The sequence below is a fragment of the Castor canadensis genome, chromosome 1, assembly GCF_047511655.1.
Source record: "Castor canadensis chromosome 1, mCasCan1.hap1v2, whole genome shotgun sequence".
In the NCBI taxonomy this organism is placed as follows: Eukaryota; Metazoa; Chordata; class Mammalia; order Rodentia; family Castoridae; genus Castor; species Castor canadensis.
Window position 1 is genome coordinate 187,758,190 of NC_133386.1, and position 9,587 is coordinate 187,767,776.

The following is a 9,587-nucleotide window of genomic DNA, read 5'->3' on the forward strand; positions in this document are numbered from 1 at the left end:
AAAATCCTAGAGATAGAACTGCCATATCCAGTGATACTGCTCCTGGGCATCTACTCAAAAGAATGTAGGCAAGATACATTAGAGACACCTCTATATAGATGTTCACTGTACCACTGTTCACAATAGCCAAGCTTTGGAAACAACCTTGATGCCCTACAGCTGTTGAATGGATCATGAAATTGTGGTACATACACACAATGGAGTTCTACTCATCCACAAGGATAATGACATGAGGTTTGAAGTTGAATGGATTCAACTGGAGAAAATAATGCTAAGAGAAATTAGACAAGATCAGAAACACAAAAGATGCATATTTTCTCTCATAAACAAAAGACAGATCCAAAGATAAACATATGTACAAAAACAAGCATGAACATATACAAATTCAGATATAGAACATGTTTGTAACAGTCGATCTACTCTATGGAACTCAGGGAAAGAGGGAAAGGAAAATAGAATGATAAAGCATCAGTAGTATAGCATGCCATATGATGTAAAGTTACAGGATATAAGGATATGTATTAAAAACTGTTGAAAAACGTGGCATGGGAGGTAAAGAGGTAAGTTAGAGTATTCAAAGGGACTGAACTGACTAAAGTAAAGCACTCCCACAATGTGCATACATTGAGACACCCCTTTGAACATCTACTTAAATATTAATAAAAATATTGGCACTGAAAAATATGCACAATGTGTGTGGGGATGGGGGGTACTAGTAGGAGGGGGAGAGTGAAGGAAGGAGATTAAGGTGACGTATCATTAATGGACTATATATTCCTATATTAATTTCAAAATTAATTTATGAAACCACCTTTAATATTGGTAATGAATTTTATAGAAGTTTAAACAAAAAAAGTTACTTAGAAAACAAACATTTCTAAAGTATCCTTTGTACACCAGAGAAAATTAAAACTTCAATTCCAGAACATGTAGATAAAATTTAAAAATAAAGAAATATTAGAAAATGACTTGGCCAAAAAATATGGGATGCCACCAGGTCTTAATTCATTATTAATTCTGTGTTATATAAGTTTTCACCATTAAGAATACAAAATATTTAATTCAATAATTCATTTTTAAGAGTATTAAAAAGCTAAAGGAATCAGATGACAGTCAATGCAACTAGTGTTGTTTTAATTTTTTTATATTGCTGTGGTTTGAACTCAGAACCTTAAGCTCCTGGACATCTGCTTTACCACTTGAGCCATACTAAGAGAATACAGTGCTTGATATTCATGGAAGTGTTTGGATATCAAGTTTCACAGGAAACACATACATAAGAACTCTCACTGCCTGAAGATTTTTAATTTGGTAAATTCACTGAGTTTCAGGTACACATCATTGCAAAGACAGACTCATGATTTTGCCTACCTACTGAAAGAAAATTAATTTCATAGACAAATAGTTGACCACATGTTACAGTTGTAACTGAATGAAGTAAATTCCACATAGAAAATGACAAGAATGGACAGACATACACTCACAATTATTTATAGAGAACATGCACAAAATTATAAATAACTTTTATGATGTTATTCTTCATAAATTTTTGTTTTTTCCAAATTGTTTCCAGTTAGAAAACACCATTTTGGTATAATTCATTTTTACTTCAATGGCTTAATTTATTCTCAGTACCAATAGAGAAACTGCTGACTGTTTTCCTTTGCAGCTATTTTTGTGTTCATGAATTAAATTAACTGACCTGCATTTGTAAAAACAAAAGTGCATATTCTTCAAAAGGCATTGTTCATTACAATATTGCAGTAATGTAAGTCCTGCAATGATAATTGACAGTACTGAGGATTACTGCTTTATATAAATCTTATCCATCCTCTGATCACATGGATATAGAATTACTATTAATCTTGTGTGATAGAGAAAGCTTAGATTTAAACTTTGAGTGACCTATAAATGCTTGTTCATCTAAGAAGTATTTCTCACTTTAAAGAGAATGACTTCTGAAACATGTATAATTTGCCAAAATGGATGTCCATTTTTAATAAAAATTGTGTAAAATTGGAATATATAAGGAATGTTTTATGGTATACTGCTAAGAATTAGATTATATTCTTTATTTTTGAATGTTATTTTTCCTCAAAAATCACATACATTTAGCCGGTAGATTTATACATACTTTATGACTGGTAATCACAGAATGGAAATTTAAATACATCCTCCTGGGTATGTCCAAAACCATGTTTGAGTAAATTTATTTCAGCTCAAATATAAATGAAGCAAATCCATTGTTTTTAGAGGGAGTCCAAAGTCTTGTCCAACAGGAAAGAAATTAAAAATGAGTTGAAATGCTTAACAGCACTGTTACATTAATTGCCTGGAGCCCCCTCTCTTCTGCATGACTCTAATGAAAGCATTTTTCACTTCTTTGTTTCTAAGAATACAAATGAGAGGATTCAGCATGGGGATCACCATGGTGTAAAAAACATAAGCCATTTGATCCTTTCCCAAGGTGTAGAACTTCATTGGTTTTAAATAAGTAAAGATCATAGTGCCATAAAACATGGTGACTCACAAGAGATGGGATGCAAAGGTAGAGAAGGCTTTTTGCTTTCCTGTGGTGGAATTAATTTTCAGAATAGTACAGAGAATGGACACATAGGACATTGTGATTAGCGACACCATTAAGGTAGAACCAGCAGAAATGAATACCATGATTTCACTATAAAAGGTATCCTCACAGGACAGGGCTAAAATTAGGGATGTATCACAGAAAAAGTGACGTGTTACATTGAAGTAGCAGAAATGTAATCTACTCATGCAAATCACATTGAAAGAGGAATCCAAAAAACCAATCACATAGTTTCCAGAAGGTAGGGCACAGCACAGCCTTGTGGACACAATAACTGGATACTGTAGAGGATTACAAATGGTTGCATGTGATCATAGGCCATGGAAGAAAGAAGAAAACATTCAGCAGCACCAAACAAAACAAAGAAGTACATCTGTGTGAAGTAGCCTGTGAATGAAATGCTCTTGTTGGAAGTCACTAAGTTCCCTAAGGTTTTAGGAGTGATGACATTTGAGTAACAGAGGTCAAGAAAGGAGAGGTGACTGAGAAAAAAATACATAGGAGTATGAAGCTGTACATCCAAGCGAATGATCAGTATCGTCCCTGTGTTCCCCAGCACAGTGACCAGGTATATCAGGAGAAAGAGCACAGAGAGCATCAGCTGGATCTCTTCAGAGTCTGTCAGTCCCATCAGGATGAAGTCAGGCACGCGTGTGATGTTCCACATACTCATAGTGTTTTGTTCTATACAGGTTGGACCTCAAAGTTTACGCTTCACTCAAATGTTTCTAAAATGGATTTTGTTTTTATTAGCTTTCATGTTTTTATAAGTAACTTATATAGTCTCCTAATTAATAATAAATAGATAAGCTATCACTGAAATAATTGATTTTGAAATATAGATATGGATATAAACTGACAATTGGATATCATAACACAAAACTTAACATACTTCATAACTAGAATGTACTTGAAGCTATTCTAAATTATTTCCATTTACATATTTTATTTATATGAAATATTATACCATAGACAAATCCAAAATAACTTGCTTGATGTCAATGCCAATTCATGCTGACTCTATCATTTTATTTTATAATTTTTATTTCAAAGACAATAATAGTATATTACTTTTCATAATGAGTTCAATAACCTGAGCAAAATGCCAGATATATAATGGACAATGATAGAAAACATCTCTAGTGTATCATTTACTGTTTTGCTGTTAACATTCACAAACTAAGTAAATTTCATTTTAGTGGATTCTTAGGGAATATTATGATATAGACCACATGTAAGGATTTGTATGCAGGACATGAAATATTTTCCTAATTTGATAATCCAGAAACAAATTTCTTCTAGGATTATGCTTTCAAAATATTCACATTTCTTTTAGAATCTTAGTCCATTAACTCTACATTGCTGTTTCCACAAATGCTGACAATACTCATGATAAAGCCCAAATAATATGTGCATACATATTACCTTAATAAAGATCCTCCATAATTTCATCCAATATAAAACATTTCATTTTTAAGAATACTTAACTGTGATACAAACTTAGTCAAAAAATCTTTCTCCCAATATTTTGCCCCAAAATTTATCAGCCCAGCTTTTTTCACAAAAAGAATGTGAAATCCATTTAAGGAGGTGAAAAAAAATCTGTAATGTAGCACTGGTGGTCCTTGATATAGTTATGTTTAAATTTTTGTGCACTCATTTCTCTGCTCTAAACAAAGTTATATCAGTCTTGATATTTTGTTCAGTCTTGTCAGATAAATGTTTATCAGAAATGTATTTCTCAGGAGAATCCCAAGATGCTAGATCTACTATGAATATATGCAGAGCAGTGTGTGTTGTGCCTTTCAGTCTGGTAAATCCAGTGTGCCTCATTCAATGGGCATTGGGGATCATGCAAGAGTTTTCTCCCCTAAGGGACCAATTTCCAAGGAAAATTATTTGGATTGTTTTCAAAATTTTAATGATTACATGAATAAAACTTTTGCCTTCTGACAAAGAAGGTCCACAAAGAAGAAAATGGTGAATGGACCTCTGCTTGGTGTTCTAATTTTTTAAAACATTTTTAAATTGACATATAATATTTATATAAATGTTTGAGGTGTAAGATTTACATAGCATCGTTTTTTAAGTAGGAAAATTTTCACTAGTGTGCAAAAGAGGAATTGTTCATAGAAAATGCTTATTAATGTATGACTGAAACTATCAAGAATGAAATATTTTGTATTGAATATTGAAATGTTTATATTGTTAGTAAAATGTTCTATTTAAAAGCAATAAGAAACACCAAAATTCAAACAACTGAATAAAAGCAATTCTAAACTGTTAATATATTAATGTGATTTCCCTTTTCACATAATATTTATTTGAACATATACATATAAATTTTCATAACTATTATATTATTTATTCAGTTTCATTATTATTTTGCACACAAAATTTTTATAATAAACCATCGATGCTATGTTGACCTCCACTATGTCATCTGTTTTGCATTTGCTCATGTCCCATCATTCAGTAAGTGAACTGAGTGTTCATCAGCTGATAAATAACACCTTTTGAGTCATCACAGAAATGTGCAGATTCTCTGTACTGGTTCAAATTGTCACCTGTTGTCTGCCCACCAAAAATAAGCAATGTGCTTTCAAATTTTATTGCCCTTTTTAAGTTCAATAAAAGAAAGTCAACTACTCGGGAGCTAGAGATAATGAGGATTTTGGTTTATATCTAGGCCAGGGAAAAGTTTGTGGTACTCCTATGTGAACCAATGGCTGTGAGTGGTGGCCCACTCCTGATATTCCAGCTGCTGCAAGAAGCATAATAGAAGGATGGCAGTCCAGGCCAACCCAGGAAAAGTCCAGACTATTTGATGTATTTTAAGAACATTTGCAAATGCTCCAATGTACCCCTACCCAGCAGAAAATAAAATACAAAAAGTGAGACACTACCTCAAATATCACCAGAGCAAAACCTTAATGGAGTGGCTGAAGTGGTAGAGCACCTACCTAGCAATTGTCAAGTCCTGAATTCAAACCTCAGTATGGTCAAAAAGAAAAATATTTAAAAAAGCAAAAAAAAAAAAAAGTCATCGTTAACATAACAAAAGATTTTCCAGTTAATTTAGTGGCCTACAGTTCACTTCCTATGTGTGTAATCAAACTAATTTTTCTTAAAATGAGAATTTATAGTTTGTTCAGTGGGGAGAGCTAACACCAGTGGAAGAGGGGAGGTGTTAGGAAAAAGGGGTAGGATGGTGAATACAGTGCAAAATACAGTGAAAAAAATGTGTATACATGTGAGTAAATGAAGAAATGATACTGTTGAAACTTCTTCAGGAACCAGGGGAGGGTGGGATGAAGGAGAATGGTTGAGAAGATGAATTCATGTATGATATGTTCGATACATTTTGTAATAACCTATGTAAATGCCTCAATGTACCCCCACCCAGCACAAAAACAAAGGAAAAAATAAAATAAAATTTCATATCTATAATGCCCACTTGCCAGCCAACTTGTTAAACACAAATTTGGTAATTTTATCTAAAATCCTTGCTTACGAAATATGGTGGTGATGAGCAAATAGATTACTACTATTATCTATCAATCAATATTTTTGGAAGCAAAACAGATTTCATATTTTGCCATTGTTCATTTAATTCTTTTTCAATACAATATCTACATACTATATACAATTTTAACATAGCAACATGAAGGAAATATTACAAATTGAATTATTTTGACAACATCTTATACAAAATATAGCATGCAGTGATGTAATACTGAAGTTATAAGGCAAATGAAAATAGCTCTAATTTTTATACTGCTTTTAGATTACAGTCATTTAAGTTTTGTGAAGATTATTTTTGACCTATATGGAAAACAAGATAAAGTTATTTTAAAGACTTTAGAAATTTTTTTCAACTTAAATGTTGTATATAACTTTATATAGTCTCTTGAGCCTCCTCTCCTAATTTTATCAGCAGGGCATAAAATTTACCTGGAACCTATGATTTACTAAAGAATATATTTACAAAATAAAGGATGAGTCAATGAATGAGTTACATTTCTTACATGTTTAGATTGTTCAATGTGCTTAAAGTTAATAAAGAGCTTAGATGTGTTCTTCTCTCATTCAATATACTTTTCATTTTTTAATTAATTAATTAATTAATTAATTTTGGTAGGAATTTGGTTTGAACTCAGGGTTTTAAAATTGCAAAACAGGTGCTCTACTTCAAAAGCCATATATCCAGTCCTCAGCATATATTTACATAAAGTTCTCACTCTTTGCAGATCACTTCTCACTCACCTGCCAATTCACCTCTTTTCTCCACAGCCACAAGTTCAGTTTATAGTCATTTTGGAACATTAACTAAAGCTTCAGATAGGAAATGTTGGGGGAGTTAAAAACAATGGATCAGAGCCTATAACCTTGATATGCTGAATAGTTTAAAATTAAGGACCTCAGAGAAAAGTCTCTTTGATCTTCTCCAATCCTCATTTCTTCTATTCTTGTCTCCCCCATGACAGGTAAGAGATTAGAATTTCTCTACCCCATGTGGGGTTATCAAAATTATGAGACTTCTTTCCCAAGCTATGTCATAAAACAAAGAACCATCACTTTGAACTTATACATTTTCTGTGTATAACATGACCATAAGTGAATTCTCTGACCCACCTTGTCTGAAAGTGTATAATCTGACACTCATATCAGAAATGCCCTGACATATACAAAAAGAGAGAGGGAAAAGAAAAAGGAGGAAGAGGAGGGAAGGAAGGAAGGAGACAGAGGAAGGAAGGAAGAAAGAAAGAGCTATTAGAACTACTACCCAAGGAAGCCAAGAAGAACCTGACAGACAGGCATTGTGGGGTCCTTCTCCTTCAATCTGTAACCTTCAGATCACAGCCTTTTGTACAATCACATATCTACAGAGTTAGCTATTCTTCATGAAATACAAAGATAAAAAATAGGAAACATTTCTTGCTTCATTAGGTCCCCGCTTGCACGAATTTGTGTAACATAAAACAGCTAAATAAGTTTTATTTTTATACCTATCTGTAAGCCTTAGTCACATGGAGGAAACTTAACTACCTTTGATAATTATAATATATACATACATGAAACTTTGTAGACACAGAACAATTATATAAAGTCTTTAAAAGGATTATTTCATGTGATCTTCATAACGGCCCCAAGAAAGTTTTTTGTATTCTGTTTTTATCATAGATGAGGTCGACGTATAAAAATTTAAGTAATTTACTCAATTGTCCATAGTGTTAAGACTGGCATTAGCACTCAGATGTAAATAGCCTGGCTACACAGTTTCTGCCTTTTGGCTTGTTGAACATGGGACAAAATAAGTTACTGACCTCACTTACAGTTTTCTTACTCAGTTTATAGACAAAAAGATAGGACATACTGAAAGTCTTCATTTAGTCAATGGCAGAAAGAAAAGAGACAGGAAGGCATTAAAATCCTTTGGAACAGTGGTTTCACTGGATATTATAATTCATATCATTTATTAGATGCATAATTTGTACTTTCTGAGCTTGTGTGATCAACATTAAAAGAGGAAAGAAAGAATGATACAAGAGAGGAAGCATGGACAAAGTGGGTGATGTAGGATGAATATGATCAAAGAACATTAAATGTATGTATGAATATAGCATAAAGAAATGCACTAAAACCTCTCAAATAAAGGAAGGAAGTGGGAACCAATGAAAAGAAAGTATAATAGATGTGGCAATTTGATGAAACACAATATCTGCATGTATGTAAATATAACAATGAAATTCCATTTACAATTAATATATGCTGATAATTTTTAAATGAAGCAAAGAAATCATTTAGCAGATTAAGACAAGAGAGGATGAGATCAGATAGCTCTGTACTTCTTTTCAGATTCCATTACATTTTCAAGGTGCAGAGTAGTGATTACTAATGGAATTTGTAATCAGTATTACTAATGGAATTTGTTATGCAGGAGATTTTAATAGATCCATAGCAATGGATAACACATAAGAGATTACAAACATGTATTTCCACACAGGACATAAAAACTGAAAACCATCTTTAACCTCACATTATTTTTAAAAAATCATAAAATCTAAAGAGTAATAACTTTCTGTGAGCCTAATCCAGTGATGAACTTGCATATGTCCAAATAATTTGAAATCCATAAAAGAGAAGATCCTCACAAACAAAATAGAGCATATGAAACCTTTCACTTCAGAAATTGGACAAATGATGTGAGAATATGTGGCCATCAGTAAGGTATGTAGGAACAACTCAGCTACATTATAAATAATCATTAGAGTCAATGAATATTTGAAAAGAGCAGACTTTTGACATGAAAGAGTGAACATTTTTGTCTCAAAGTTTTCTCTGCCAGGCCATAATAATGTTTATTTGAATTCCTAACAAAATCAACTTGCATAAATACACATGTTCCTTGTAGTTTTTAAATAAAGCCATTGGTAAATGCTTGAAAATATTCTAGGGCAGAGGGTAAACAGCATGCATGAATATGCCACAAACATCAGAGAATCAACAAAAATTGTCCATTCCAATACTGGAAATAAATATGAATACACACAAACAGATCACAAACAAGAGACAAAGAAAACTGGCAGTAGATTCATCAGTAGAGTAAACCACAGATTAGGAAAGAATATGTGAACTTGAAAGTAAACTGCTAGGTATTAATCAAATCTAATAATAGTGTTAATAAAAATATGAAAGAGCATTGAAGTATTTGAAGATATAATGGTCACTCTTTGTCTAAAAAAAAGAAATCCTTCAAACCTTTAGTCTGAAAATATAAGAAGTTCTCAACAAGGACAAATATGAAATGTAAACAAGAAGTGGAGATCATCTTATTAGGTGAAATAAGGCAGATTTTGGCCAGTTCTATGTGTTTTCTCTATAAGTGGAATCATGAAAAACAAGATGATGTGAAAGTAGGAGGAAAACTATTGGAGAATAGAATGGGTATAAAGGGGAGAGTAAGAGAAGGTAGTAGAAGAGGATACGAGCAATACAT

At 32.5% G+C, this 9,587-nt stretch overlaps 1 pseudogene; it reads right to left on the reverse strand.

Annotated features, from left to right (window-relative positions):
• Nucleotides 1–2,319: 2,319 nt before the first annotated feature.
• Nucleotides 2,320–3,260, reverse strand: LOC109679474 (olfactory receptor 8H1-like; annotated as a pseudogene).
• Between the last annotated feature and the right edge of the window lie 6,327 nt (nucleotides 3,261–9,587).